The sequence below is a fragment of the Manacus vitellinus genome, unplaced genomic scaffold (genome assembly GCF_001715985.3).
Source record: "Manacus vitellinus isolate BGI_N305 unplaced genomic scaffold, ASM171598v3 scaffold_16_pilon, whole genome shotgun sequence".
Classification (NCBI taxonomy): Eukaryota; Metazoa; Chordata; class Aves; order Passeriformes; family Pipridae; genus Manacus; species Manacus vitellinus.
Genome location: NW_021939189.1, coordinates 5,025,385 through 5,040,124, shown reverse-complemented (window position 1 = coordinate 5,040,124; position 14,740 = coordinate 5,025,385). Strand labels below are relative to the sequence as shown.

Below are 14,740 nucleotides of genomic sequence, written 5' to 3'. Positions count from 1 at the left end.
TATTAGAAATAGAAAATGAGGAGGAGGATAAGAAAATAGCTGGAGATTGAAATAAAGACTGAGAAAAGCAATTTGAGGAAAAAACAATCCTTTCCAAAGTAAGTAATTTTTATCATAAATGAGATGTATTGTTGTGATCATAGCCACTATCAAAAGTCCCATGAATTGCAGGGTTTCTGTAGACGATTTAGGAAGAAGTTGGCCCAAATGTGGAAGCAATTATAAAGAAATTCATGACTCTTTAGTAAGCATTCCTTGTTTTATTTCTGTTACAAATAGACTGTAATTTGTGGATCTCTATCTGACATCTTTTTATTGGGCACTTACCCTCCCTGACCTGTTTATAAAATTCCCCATTTCATTAGTGGGACATCACCAGCAAATCTGATACACAAATGTCTCCTTTAATCCAGCAGGAAGCAGAGTCTGTTGGAGTTAATGGAATAATTTCAATCATTTCTAACAGATTTAGGAATAAACCCGCAAGGGTTAAAAGAATATATATAACCATAATTACAAAGTGGAAAAAGGAATACAGTTTCTTTGCAACTGAGATATTTTTAGGGTTTTTGTTCTTTAGAATCCCTGTACAGGTATGTCCCTCATGCACAGTTGTCAAAAATAGTGTTTAGGCATTTAGGCTTGAGTTGATTTAATCCAGTACAGAAGCGTGCTCTAAATTTTTCAGGGCAGTGCAAATGTGTAAAAATGGTGTCTTCGTGTACAAAAGCTCCATTTCACTTAGAAGAACCATGCTAATAAATTAAATAAATGAAAGTATTTCTATTAAAAATAGAAACAGTGTCTCATAGAAAAAAATATCATCGATCTTCTGAACTTAAAATATGTTTTAAAATTCAGTGTTCAGATCCTGAGCAGGTGTAAATCATCACAGAAATTATGCTGTTACACTTTACATGATATTACCAAATTGTCTTGCTGGTAATTAAGAATATCCTCTATGGAATAAGGACCAATGACAGGAGAAAGTATAAGTTGATATTGTCTCAGCACACATAAGTGGTAGACAGAAATATTCATGTGCATAATCTTATACCTTACCTACATGATACCCAGTGGGCTAAAGTAATAGTGTACAGAATTATCTTGGAAAAGACAATTCTCAACAGAAACTAAAAATCTTATGAGTTGTGTGTGTTTCTCATAATTATACATGGCAAAAAATGGAGATAAAACTAACAGGCATGCTCTTGGAAAATGTTTCTTTATAAATGCTTCTTTAAACTTTCAGCACATTATACTCAAATGTTTTTCAGGCCCAATTTTTCTGTATTTCATGCCAAGAAAATCAGTATTTCTTTCTCCCTTTCTTTTCATGGGTCTATTAGGTTTGCAATCTGCAGCCCAGGGAAACATATGCGATTCCTACTAGTCAGGAAGGTAATGAAGTCGTTCTGATCAAACATGAAATTTTTGCCCTGAATTTCTGGTGTAAATTTCAAGGGGAAAGGCCACCTGAGAATTCAACAGCCACTTCCATGAAGAGCCAAACAAGCCACTCTGTCTGCTACAGAACAGCTCCTTTAACTTACCAACATAATGAGACCTTTTCAGAATCAAACTTTTCTTTAAAAACAAGGGCTTCCCTTCCTTGGTATTAAAAGTGAACCTCTCCTGATTCTTGTGAAAATTATTTTTAACAGCTTCCTTGAGGAGATGTCCTTTTCAAGCGACATATTCGAGCAATTCCTCGGGGTTGGAATTTGAGGTGTTCGTGGAACGTGCTCTGACCTCTGTGTTCAGCTCATGGCTTTCCCCAATATACTTTGAGCTTGTTTTCAATTCCAATTAAGTCACTATGGGGATGTTAAGTCTAAATTCCACGTAACAAAACATAAAGCTGATGACCAATTCCCTATTTTCTCGTTTTGGATAGTAAAATAAATTTTGGTTCTACTATCCAAAATATTTAGAAGTAGTCAGCTGAGGGAGAAAAAACATAGTGCATAGTGGTGAATGATGTTTGCATGCATATGTTTAAAATCTCCTATATGTCCAAAGCAACCAGAGTCATGATGTCATAAACAGATGACATTAAAAGGCCAAAAATGTGAAGACAAAAAGATCTTCTGTATAGATTATCTGTGGTAATCCTTATTGCAGATATTGAGGGATATTCTAGATTAGGAGAAATCAAGAAAGAGTTAGGCCTATGTGTAGGTTTAGTCTTTGATCTTATACAAAGTGTAGAAGGCACTACTCTGTATTAGAGGTCCCCTGAGCAAGAACCATTATCTAGGCATCCAGTGCAAACATATTACCTTTGGAAGTCTTATTCCAAGGTATGAAAAAAATCCCCCAACAACAGGAAGAAATAGAAATATTTGTAAGCTTCTCTTGAAACCCTCAGAACCAAACTGGGATGTCTTTTAAGACAAGCTCAAACATTGTCCCTCCAGGATCTCTGATCAGGCAGTTTCCTGATCTTCACGTCTGCACACTCCAAGCAGGAACATGCTGAATATTAGCATCTTTCTGGAGCTGTTTAATATATGTGGTTCTATTTTAGCCTCTTGGTATCCTGTTGGTATCCTGACTTCTCTTATATCCTGTAACATAGTGAAGTGTAGCTCTTTTCCTTATTAATATAAAACATACAAGTATCCACATATGAGGACTAGTGAAACATTGCCTGTTGTAAAACAGCAAGTATTTTGTACAGAGGGAAAATTCTGTGACCTGCCTACTGAATGACAAGCACAAACAGTTTCTTATGTATGGCCTCCAGTGAACTCATCCCATTTTGTGAATACTGGAGCTTTTCAAACCTCCAGAGTTTTGTGTTTAGGAAAGCAGATGTGCAAATGGAGATCCAGGTGACCTCCCCTCTGAGGATCAGGCCTTTGACATACATTACTCCCCTGCTGACAGCACGAGAAGTGTGGATCAGTTGGCATTTCACACCTGCAACTAATGTAGAAGTTGTAACAATATAAGAGAGCATTAGGGATAGGAGCGATGCTTTGGACACAAACCAGCTATATTTAACAGGAAAGGTGCAAATCCACATTACAGCTCAGGATATATATTAGCTCCAACCCTTCTTTAACCTAGAAAGAAAGAATTATGTCCAAGGGAACTTACCTCAAAGAGTTTCTCTTTCCTCTGGCAGAAGTGATGATTAGGCCAAAACTGGCCATTTGTTTTATCTGTAGGTGGGGAATAGACGATTTAGTCCGTGTGGCTTCAGCTGCCTTGGCTCAAGATCCTGACCTACAATAAATACCTCTTCACAATCAATAGAGCAATGAACTTGGAGTAGAGCCCAGGACCTTTCCCAGCAACTTTGGCCTGGACTGAGCTGACCTGGTAAATCTGTGGGAGCAGGAAGAGATCTCATTGAACATCCCGAGTTCTCCAAGTCCTCTCTGCCTCGGGAAGTCTGTGCCTCCAGTTAGGCTGCTGGAGCCAGGAATTACAACAGCTTTTCACATACTATTTTCTTGTTGGCAACAGATGTTCTGCACTGCTTCTTGGGCTTTTTGGACTTTACTGATGCTGCAGCATGCATTCTCCTACAACACTCATCACTGACTGGGGCTCTCCTCACTAAAGCAGATCTATCAACTGCAGAGCATTTGGGGTTGGATGGATTTGTCTGCTGACTCGTCTAGGAGTAGTAAAATTTTTGGGTGGGTATAAGGGTACCATCATCTTTTATATCAGCTTGCTCTAGCCCTGGGAATTCATCTCCACTTGATGGATTTTGGAGGTTTCTTTGTCAGCATGTCAGGTGGCTGCTCAGATACCTCCCTACAGCCTGATGCCTCCTGCCTTTCTTCCTGGCTGAGAAATGTCAGAGGTGGAAGTGAGCAGTTTTATCTCCTTCAGCAAGGTGTACAGGGTGGGGATGGGTCACAGTAGCATATCTCTCCTTGAAAAGTCAGGGGGTGCAACCCCCACCAAAACGGGCCCCTGGGCAGTTACGTGACATTTGGCTTGAGAAAGGAAACCGGTTTGTCACCTCATTGCTTCATGGTGTCATCCCAAGGCAGAGCTGAGGAGCACCTGTGGGCTAGATAAGATAAGATGATATTATTGAGACTATACTCATCATGTTCTGAGGATATTCTAGTTTCCAACCTCAAAATGTGATATATTAAAAATGTGGAAGGGTTCTCAGTTACAGGAATATTAATTTATAGGTTTTCCTACCAAAGAAAGCAAAGCATCTGACCCTACTCATCTTTCTGATTTCTATTAGAAGATTCAACAGCTCCAAAGCAGATGAGATCTGCCATCAACCATGACCCCTTGGCCTGAGAACTGTGTGTACACATAGGAAAGGTGCTCTTCCCCAGAACAACACAGGCTACAGATGAAGTATGTGTAGATGCTTTGGTGTAACGTGATTGCACGTGTGTACCCTGCAAAATGCATTTTGGATGCAGTTGAGAGTAGTGGTACATACAATTCAGAGTTATTAGGTACAGTAAAACAGGTAGGAAGGGCACAGAAAAGACATGGGAAGGTCTAGATTAAGGCAGGAAAAAAGAAAAGATGATTGATGTGGAGACAGCTAAAAGGATGACAGGTGTGACAGGCAGGATCAGGTAGGACAAATCCAAATGGTTTACAAGAAGATGGAAAAATGCCTCTCTGGCATTGTACCTTTAGTGTTTTCCACAGTGATATTATAGTGCTTTTTCTATTCTTGCTGCAAACAAAGCACTGAAGTTCTCCTGATTATTTTTTCCCCTGTGTAAGATGTCCTTTACGCCGTGATGAGATCACTGGTGTATTAGTTCATTTCAATCTTTTCAGAAAGAATCCAGGAACTGCAGTGAGGTCATGACTGCAGTAATGTCTAAAAGGATGGTTTTATGGAGGAAAGGAGAAATATTCCTCTCATTTAGAAAAACTGTAACAGAATTTGTGGCTCTCAAGTGTGCTGGACAAGTTAAGGTTTGCTTGTTTTTCTGTTGCATTCCTTTGCAAAAGCCAATCTGCTTCATACTTTTGTTCTTTCCTTAAGTATTGCATAAATCTAACAAAGGTTGCAGACAAATCACCCTGCTAGAGCAGTGCTCCACCTGAACAATCATCTATCAGCATCCCTACCCATGGTACCTCCCCAGTCACACAGTCAGGAGCAGGGTAAAAAATCAGACTCTTCTGATGACCTGAATGTCCTCACATTAGACCTTCTCTATCATTCAGAAGGCAGATGCCTCACTGGGAACATCCTAGTTCCCATGCCTTTCAAGGAGAAAAATCCTTGGGGCATCCCCTAGGGCCACAGTATCACTGCTTAACATGACATATTTGTGCCTCACGGATCAATGGAGCAATGTCAGGCATGAATTTGGACCGTGACATTTCAGGCAATGACCTAAAAAAAGAAGTGGCTCAGGAGTGCCAAAATTTCACTGTTACTCTGATTTTTACCTCTAGTCTTTTCCACTCTCTGTGGAAGTGATAAGACTTAATGATATAATTCTGAAAGGTCTCTGGATGGATTTAGTACTGGAAAGAAACATGGAGAGAGATGGAATCACATGGCTCTCTTTATCATGGCCAATGTATTGTATTTTAATGTGTTCTAATGAACTTAACAATTACTCCCCAGTGTGCTTGCTGCCTGGTTCAGAGGGGTTATTTTGAGTTTGCCATCTTCCTGGATTCTTGAGACAGTTCCCCCTGGATTTGTTGGGTTAACAACAAAGTGGTGATAAATACACTTCTGCTTTAATCCAGCACTGTGCTTTCCCCCTCTTTGCAAAGTGGATTTGTGCATACCAAGAGTTACACTGCTCCTGGTTTAGCAACTTTAGGGTATTAGTGACGTTCATCACAAAACCAGTTCCTCTTTCATATCCAGAGCCCAAATGTCCTGGATGATCCATGGGACACAGAGGATGCTGAAGGTTTAGTTTTGCTGAAAGGGTTTAAGAGCTTTAGTTACCCAGAGAGGGGTGGGAGATTAATGGTGTTTTTTGGTAATGACAGGGACCTGTGAGCTCTGAATCCCATTGCATGCAAAGAGGAACCCACCTCTACATATTACTAATATGCATAACTATGGGAAGTCTTTTAAATAAAAAAAGACTAATTAATAATGCCAAGTGGTCTGGATGTCTAAGTATGAATTGGATTTCTGCAGGCTTAGGGAGGTGGGGAAATGGGTTAACATTGCATTGTTTCAAATTACAAGGTTTTAAATTGCTTAAAACGATAAGCAGAGAGGGTTTCCACACCAGATTTGAGACGTTAGTTCTCTTTTATTTGTACTAAAGTTTCGGCTTGAGCTCACATTGTCATTCTACCCAGACTGCTTCCCAGACCAGCTAATTTGTCTACCTGTGTTCCATTTTAGGCCTTGGTTTTAATTTGAGCATGATTCCTGCTAATACCAAAGACTGGATAGGACATCCATTAAAAGTCTACACAGCAATTGAAATGGAAAATTCCAAAAGAAACCCTATTAGAGTTTTTCTCCATCAAATCAACATTACAGACTTCTTATGCATTTCTTAATTAGACATTGATATTAACTGGACTGTTGCATGATTTAAATCTAGCTCTTAATCTCAGCTATTCTATGCTGCTGTAGTTTTTATGACATCCAACTAGCGACTGCTTTATGCATTAATCTATCTGGAAAACCACCTTCCCATTTTTTTTGTCTTTTTTTAGAAGAATAAAGGCCCCAAAAAGGAAATGAAAGCTTTTGGGTTCAGCCATTAGTAATTTTCTGCTTAGTATTTGAAAAATTGCTTATTTTAATTGCTTCATAGAAGAAAAAGATATCAAAGCTAACATTCTTTCTCTCCAAACTTTGTAATTATTTCTCTCAGACTCTTATTTGAAATGCCTTGAAAGGATTTTCATTGAAATGTAGATTTCTTCTCTTTCAAAAGTACTTTTATTCCCCCGTGCTTCTTTCTTTTTTTTTTTTCCTCCTAGTGACTTCCTCTCTAGATTCAGAGCACAATACATAGTCTCCAATCTCTGGACACCACAGCATGTGTCACATAGATTTCCCTTAAGTGTCATCTTTAAACCTAACCTTCCCATGGCCCATAGACTGTGCTGACAATTGGCCTCAGGTCTTAGTCTGGTATCCTTGGGATTCCTCCAGGGACAGGGAAGAAAAGTCACAGGTGTTATAGGGGTTTGCTCTATCAGGATCAACTCATTCTGAAAATTTCTGTGTGATTTGCTTATTAATATCACTACCAAAATCAGGGGAACCAAATGGGAAAGTTTTTTAAATGCTACGCGAGAGTGTCGGTGAGCTGAAGTTGGGGCTTGTGGTAAAACCAAGGGACAGGTAAGCTTTGTGTAGTTTTGGGTTCTGTTTCCAGCAGTATAAATCCTGGATATCCTAATCCAGGAAGGAATTTGCTAACCAAACCCTGTAGTTAATTCTGCATTGTATTTAAACATTGTATTTAAACAAAGCTGCAGGATCATGTTTGCCTCCTTGGTAATCCTTGATACCAATACAGCAATAGTAGCAAGAAGTTCTTTATTTCACCCACACCTTTACAGGGAGCATTATTTACTAATGGGTTATGATCTGGTCAAAATGATCTATACATTCATTACATTTGGAGTGGGCTTTCATAACTCACAGCATCTAAGAATGAGGCAAAACTCACATTTGGTTATAGTGCTGTGATTCTGCTCGGCTGAAAAAGGTGCACTTGTGGTCTGCTAAGCACTTGTGGTCTGCTCTGAGTCCCAGGTGATTTCTCATGCCAGCTCAAAAACATCTTTGAGAGCCTCAGAAAAGTGGGGGACCTGGCTGCCTCAGAGACACCCCATACAGTTGTTCCTCTGCAAATAAGTCACCCCACAAGCCTCTCGTGGTCACGGCTGAGGTTATCTCACAGGGAGAATCTTCCCAGTGGAACTAAACATTTTGAGAAGATTGAAATGAAGCTAAAGTATTCTCAATATCAGATTTTACACGCATTTTTTGCAATAACACAAAAGGAAGAAAGAGAATAAGAAAATGAGTTAGAGGGAGACGGAGAGAGAGATGGTCTATTAAGCAAAGCTACTTTTTTACTCTCTGAATTTACAGTCCTGATAGACATCTTTATTCAAAATTACTCATTTTTTATATTCAGATACTATAGCTTTCAGTACTAGGTCCTAGATTTGTCTGGACAGATTACCCTCTTATTTCCACAATGAAACTTAATTATCCTTTTTATGTCTTCAGATACTTCCAGTCATTTCCTGAACTGTTTCTGGGGACAGAGAGCAGCTCATGGGTCAGTCAGTAAAGTAAATACTGTGCATCCCTGTTGGCCACACATTTTTGAATATAAAAGCCCTTTGGTCCCAGGTTTTCTTAGAAAAATTTGAGGGCTGGTCCATGTAATTTGCTCTGATCTACTTTTGCTGAGCTTTTTTTTCTGACTAGGCAGGGACTCGTCATTTTCTCAGCACCTTTCTGTGTATTACTTGGAAGCATCTAAATGTGACTAACTCACCTGGAATCTGTAGAAGGATATTTGAATGCGTCATCTCTGAGACAAGAATAACCCCTCATGAAATCCAGGGTGGAAATCACCGCGTGGTTTCAAACACCCCTTCCTGTATCCCTGCTGCTGCAGCAGGAAGGAATGCATCTGAGTAGTTAAAGTCCAAGTGACTAAATAAATTGCTTCAAAGCAATAGTAGTAGCACAGAGGGATGTGTAAGTTGCTGGTATTGAGTAGTTACTAGACATCAGGAAACTTTGTTGCTTTCATCCATAAAGAAATTATCCATTACCTCTACCTTCTGTCTGAGCAAAACTAACACAGAGCAGTCAACACAGAAAGGTTGCATGAGATAACCCAAGACCTGCAAGTATTAAAGAGAAAATTATGAGTATCCACTCAGCTTTTGAGAGTTAGTTTTTAGCTTTTATTTTTTCGAAGTATCAGTTGTTCAAATAAGAAAGTAAAGTGTTACAACTAATTAAAGTATAAATTGGCTTAAGGAAATTACCCAAATAATTAGAAAGCAGAAAGAGAACACAACTGGGTGTATTTTATAGAATCCTTTATGAATGAAATGCTAAGTCCTAAAGAGCTGACCTGGTAAAATAATATTGAAATATATAAACAGAGCACGTGTTGTTGTAGTACCCACATAGGTTTTATTGGGTTGGACAAATAGTTCAACAAATGAGGAACAAATGCAGTTTTGCTAGGCTGGAATGAACAACTGACTTTGTATAGACTTTATACATTGCATAAAACCCAAATTAAACAAAATTTCTCTTACCCTGGCATAGTATTAACTCTGCAGTTACATCTCTGCCCGAAAGTTGCTTCTTCCAAGTCCAGCTTGTGACTCCAGCCTGAAAGCAGGAACCAGGATGGTACAATATCACTGAGACCACACAGTCTGTCATGCCAAAACCAGAAATCAAGATGTCACCACGGTATAAAACATGAGTTTCTCCGTCACACCCAACCTACATTTTTTCCTGATGAGTTTATCACACTTAATTTCCACTAGCCTGAGAGAACAATTCTCATTCATTCATTCAGTTTTGGTGATTCAAAATAATTATTAAAAGAAAGGATACTGAAAACAACAAGCAGCAGGATCCAGGGATTGAGGGTCTTGGGCTGAGCCCCTCTTTTTGCTGCTGATGGGTTCTGCCCTCTTAGACCTGTCACTTCAACCCTCAGCCTGGGTGCATTTACCTGCCTCCATAAAGCAGATAGTAAGCACTGTTTATGGGGCTCTTACACTCCCATGTGCTGTAGGGTCTGTACAGTGTATGGCAATAAACTGGGTCCTGATCTCACCTCTGTCCTCACTCCCTGCCACTGGAAAATGAGTGATAAAAAATAATAATAATAATAAGCTCAGAATAATTATGTATTGTCTTTATAGGGAAACAGGCCTTGGGCATTGTGAGCTCTCCACCGGGAGAAGTCCCATTTAAAAAACCTCCCTGGCATAAAAATGAATTGAATCCTGTCACATGAATGGCCTGCATTTACTATTCTTTTCACTTACCTTCTAGTCGTTCATTTTCTGAGCTGACTTGTGCCTCTTCCCTCATTGTCAGCGGGAACTGGGTAACAAGAACTTGCTGGAAATGGAGTAGTAAATAAATAAACAAACACAGAAAAAAGCTGCTGACTTGGCAGATGCACTATTACAGCCATGATGTAAAACTATCCAACAACAAATGCGACTTCTGAATGTCTCATGATTCACTCCACAAACAGCAAGTGAGGAAACTGAAAGAGGATTTTGACCAGTGATAATGAATTTGGAACAACACTGGATTTTCAGATCATAAGAAATTCAGGATAGGTCTGAGTTGAATCCTTGATCACAGGTATTCTCCTTCCTATAGCCATTGTAGCATCAAGCACTTCATCCATCATCTGTAAAAAGTCAGCACTTGGACTACCCCAATACCACTCCACTATAGCCAGGAAAATTAGTCAGCATCTCTGCTCTACAATAACGAAAATATTTGGGTAGTTCAGGAGAACTCCTCTCCTCCCAAGCAGCGAGCAGCTCTTACTGTGATACCAGGCTCCTTGTTTCACCCGTTTCAAATCTGAAGCTCTTGGAAAAGGTACCAGTTCATAACTGCTGCATTGGTCTTACCTCAGGAAGATGGAGAAAAACAGAGCAGGGCAGAGGCAGAAACAACCCAAGTAACTTAATGGATGTTTTGTTGGGAAAAAAAGAGGAGATTAATTAATGGGAAAAGCCTGATGGTCATTAAGTGTCCTGGAGCAACTATTGTGACAGTGAAGCAGCGAGTTCCTGTGTAGCTTTAAGACATCTGCCCTAAGGAAACATTCGCAATTGAAACTGCGTCCTCGTTTTCCCAGCTCTCCAATTCCCATGGGCCAGCAGTTGCCTTGCTAAATGAAATGCCTCTTTAGGGAGACCTGCTGGCCCCAGGGACTGGTAATGCAATACAGAGCCTTTCATCTCTCACCCATGAACCCAAGTCAAACAGAGTTTGGTAAATGGCCAATAACCCTTACCATCCCAGGGCTGTTTGGTGACCTGTGTGAAATGAGGAGGGTCATCTCTGTGTCTGTTTACTAGAAGGCAAGTGTCAACTTCACCATAAAAAGGGACACAGTTACTACTCATTATCACCCAATTTAACATTCTGAAGACAAGAGAATGAGCCTGGAAAACTCAGCCATCTTCTGACCCAACGATGGCGGTCCCAGGACATCAGGGCTTGAAGAACATTAATGAGGACAGTTGCATTGTAGCAAACCAGGCTGTGCCTCTCCTGCCAATAAGAAATCCAAGTCTGAACTAGTCAGAGTAGCACATGATTGCAGTTTTTCCCAGATCTACACGGAAATCCATGGGATTTGGTTCAGTTTTTAGGGGCAGCAGGCACTGAAGCACAGCCACGAAGTTACACAACGCCACAGACTTTTGCAAATCTGCACTTATGGTTTTAAATAGACACAGGCAACCTGAACTGGGACACAGCATCCAGCATTGATAGAGTTAATGTGCTGAGAAACCCTTTACTGGAAGGCTCTGTTCCCTCACCCATCATGAATACACTGTTCTGGTTACCAAAATAGCTGTATTTGGAAGGGTTGAAGGCCAGAAGCTCTCTGCAGTACCCATTCTTGCCCTGTGCACTGCTCATTTTAAGGTCAGACCTTTGGCATCAGGAACCTGTTAGAAGAAAGAGGAATCACTTTAAAAGTTGTTGCCACTCTGGGGATTACCCTGGAAGGTCTGAGAGGGTAAAGGGAAGGGCAGGGGCAGATAAACACTTGGCCACATGAAAAATCAGCTGTCCCTAAATTTCAATACATCTGCATAAACCTCCCAAGGCTCCAGCCAGCCTGTTCTTACTCACAGTGTTCCCAGTCACCACTATCATTTTGTAGCCCTTCTTATACCACAACAACGACAATTTTGTCATTGTCAACTGAGAGTTACTGTTTAATCCCTCCTATCTTGATTAATTGCATTAAATTGGTATACCTATGTTAATTAAACAGAAGATGGCAGAGGCAGCTTTTACTTCTTATCCTTTTGCATAGAGCATTTCCCAGGGCTTCACAGGTTGTGGAAAAACAACAATACAGACACGCAACACGTCACATTTCAGCACAGCTGATAAAGCTATTTTACTCATGCAGTGGTCCACTATTCTTTTTGCATATCACAGTATAAGTTTAATTACCACGCCGCTGCTGCATGGCAGCTCCTCTCGCTTTTCCTTTTTTCTATTTGCATTATTTGCAAGTCATAATCATGTTTTCCTGTCATCCCCGAGCAATGTGCCTGCGTGCGTACAGGCAAATGCCAAGCCTGGAAAGGAAATTTGATGCGTGTCCGTGAATTGGAGTTTTCAAACTTTGGCTGAAGATTAGTACATGTAAACATAGCTCTGCCCCCTTCATCTTGGATAATTGGTCACAAATGCTACTTGACACTTCTCAAATCAGACACTTTACATACTTCTGAGCATAGCTGAACTTTTTTGGCAGGAATTAATTTGCTTTGCAACTTAGCTGCTCATTCCTGGCCCGATCCCTGCTCCAGTGATTTCAGGGCAATGTTCTGCCAGTGTGAGGAGCACAGAGGCAGGACTGGATCTGTTTGCTAGTGCTGACGAGCCCGCCTTGGTGACTCTCTCAAAAAAACAATTACTGCAGCTAATGTTCTGCCCTTTGGCAGCCCTGATTAACATTGGGATTTTTACCTTCGGGTCCCTCTTTCTATTCCAATTACTGTGCAAGTTGCATGGCATCAGGGGACATCACAGAAAAACAAAGAAGGCAATGTAGCATCACCAGAAAATGCAACTTCTGACGCACCAGGAGACTTCCACAGCAGCATCAGCTTTATGGGAGATGGTTACAGACACCATCAGCCTCCAAGGGGACTGTCTCACTGTTTTCCTGCCTGTCCTGCTAACAGTGCATGCTCCAGCAGAGAAGGGAAATCCATTTCTGAAGTACTGATGAAGTTTTGAAGTAGCCACAGAATTTCATGCTGTTAAGCAGCCCCCTGTTTGCTCTGACATTACGGCGTGTTTACTCACCGTGCACCGGTACTGCAGGAGCTGAGCAGACCATATGCTCACTTAGAAGGGCTGCCAGGTCTCAGGGAGCATTGCTGTGCCTATTCCAGGAGGAGTTTGGGGCAAGAACGCATTCCATAAGGGTTTTCACTAGGAATATTGTATTTTATCTGGTGATTTATTTCTGTCCAGCCTCTGGACTAAATGGCAGTTTATCAGCATACCCATGTAGATCTGTGAATAACCGATAGAAAATATCATTTGCCCTTTATTCACTGGGATGTTGATAAGCTGCAGCATATTAAAAATGTTTGTCAGTTTGTTCTTTTCAGCTATCAAATGGAATGTGTGCCAACATGCCCTCCTCTTGCTGGCTGCTTCATCCACAAAACTGAGAGAAAATGATGAAACAATGTCAGTTCTAGAAGAGGGCAAAAGTTCACACGAGTTATTTTAGCATTATTGTCTTGCTTATCACTAGCACTAAATCTGTAAATTAGAATGGGCTCCTACCTGCAGAAGCAAAGGATGAAACTTCGTGCTGTGCTTCAAGAGCAGACCAGGAGAAGAGCAAATCCCTGGTGATGCACCTGTGTTGCCTTGGTTCTCATGACTTCCTGCAGCTCAAAGCACTGATGAGGATTAGCCAAGACAGAAACAGTCCACATGATGTTTCTCTGGCCGCTGGGTGCTTGGTCCCCACACTTTCCAATCATGGTCTTGTACAGGTTCATCCCTAGAAAAGAAGGGTAGATTGTGTTACCAGAGATATGGCAGATTCACTGTTGAAAAGCAAAAATTGCCCCTGAATTTGCCATGGACTAATGCAAGTGAAGACATTGCATGTTAATATGTCTTGGGTTTTCATAGGTTCTTACCTTAAAATAAACAAATGGAGATTTTTTTGCTTCCTGCTGTTTAACTCTGATATTGGAATCATTATGATATTTATGGGTGAACAAGGCAACAATTGGCCAAGAGATACAACATAGCTCTAAAGCCTCAGCTAAGGAGGAGGCTTAGTTTCCATTGCTATTATCTATCACTATAAATTTAGCTTTCAGGTCCTAGACATTTTAAAATAACATGTCTAGTGTTAAAATAGGAGAGTATCAGAAAAAGCGAATTACAGGTTACAGGCTTCTAGTATTTGCAGTAATAGAACTATTACCATAATTACACCAGTAGAGTACTCGTTTATGTTGTTATTAGGGGAAAGGGATGGTAGAATTAGGATGTATGGAAGGAAAACATTGCAGAAGGGGAGCCAAATAGTTTAGCTGGGACAAAGATGGACACTGATGGCTATTGAACACACTCTTGCTTTCAGCACATGAGGTCCCTGTGTGTGTGTGGACCTGCAATGTCCAGTGATTTAGGTGAAACTGCTATAGGTCACCAATGTCTGGTACAAATGGAAACAAATCACATCCCACAGAAAGGTACAGCCTCACACACAAACCCAAGTTGGGATCTGATGACTTTTTGTGCCGTTGAACATCTCCATAGTCTTTGCTGGGTGAGAATGGAGATTGACCACGTGACTCCATGAGCTCAATGCTTCACAGACAGAAGTCCTTCTCCATCGTAGAAAAGATCAAACCCAGACTCTTGCACATTTGAAATGAGACCAAAATAAGGAAAAAAAAGCCCTTTGTTTTCAGGGGAAAGGTAAATCTCCATTTTGACTCATTATTTTGCTGTCAGGACTAAGTGGCCACTATT

General features: G+C 40.6%; 1 long non-coding RNA gene across 1 annotated transcript; it reads right to left on the bottom strand.

Moving 5' to 3' along the window:
* Positions 1-3,736: 3,736 nt before the first annotated feature.
* On the bottom strand, positions 3,737-13,745 carry LOC108639061. The gene is made up of 5 exons (XR_001920237.2): positions 13,529-13,745; positions 9,997-10,072; positions 9,250-9,372; positions 8,469-8,823; positions 3,737-4,036 (listed from the first exon to the last, which is right to left on the bottom strand). It is a non-coding gene; the product is annotated as an uncharacterized LOC108639061 (long non-coding RNA).
* Positions 13,746-14,740: the final 995 nt, after the last annotated feature.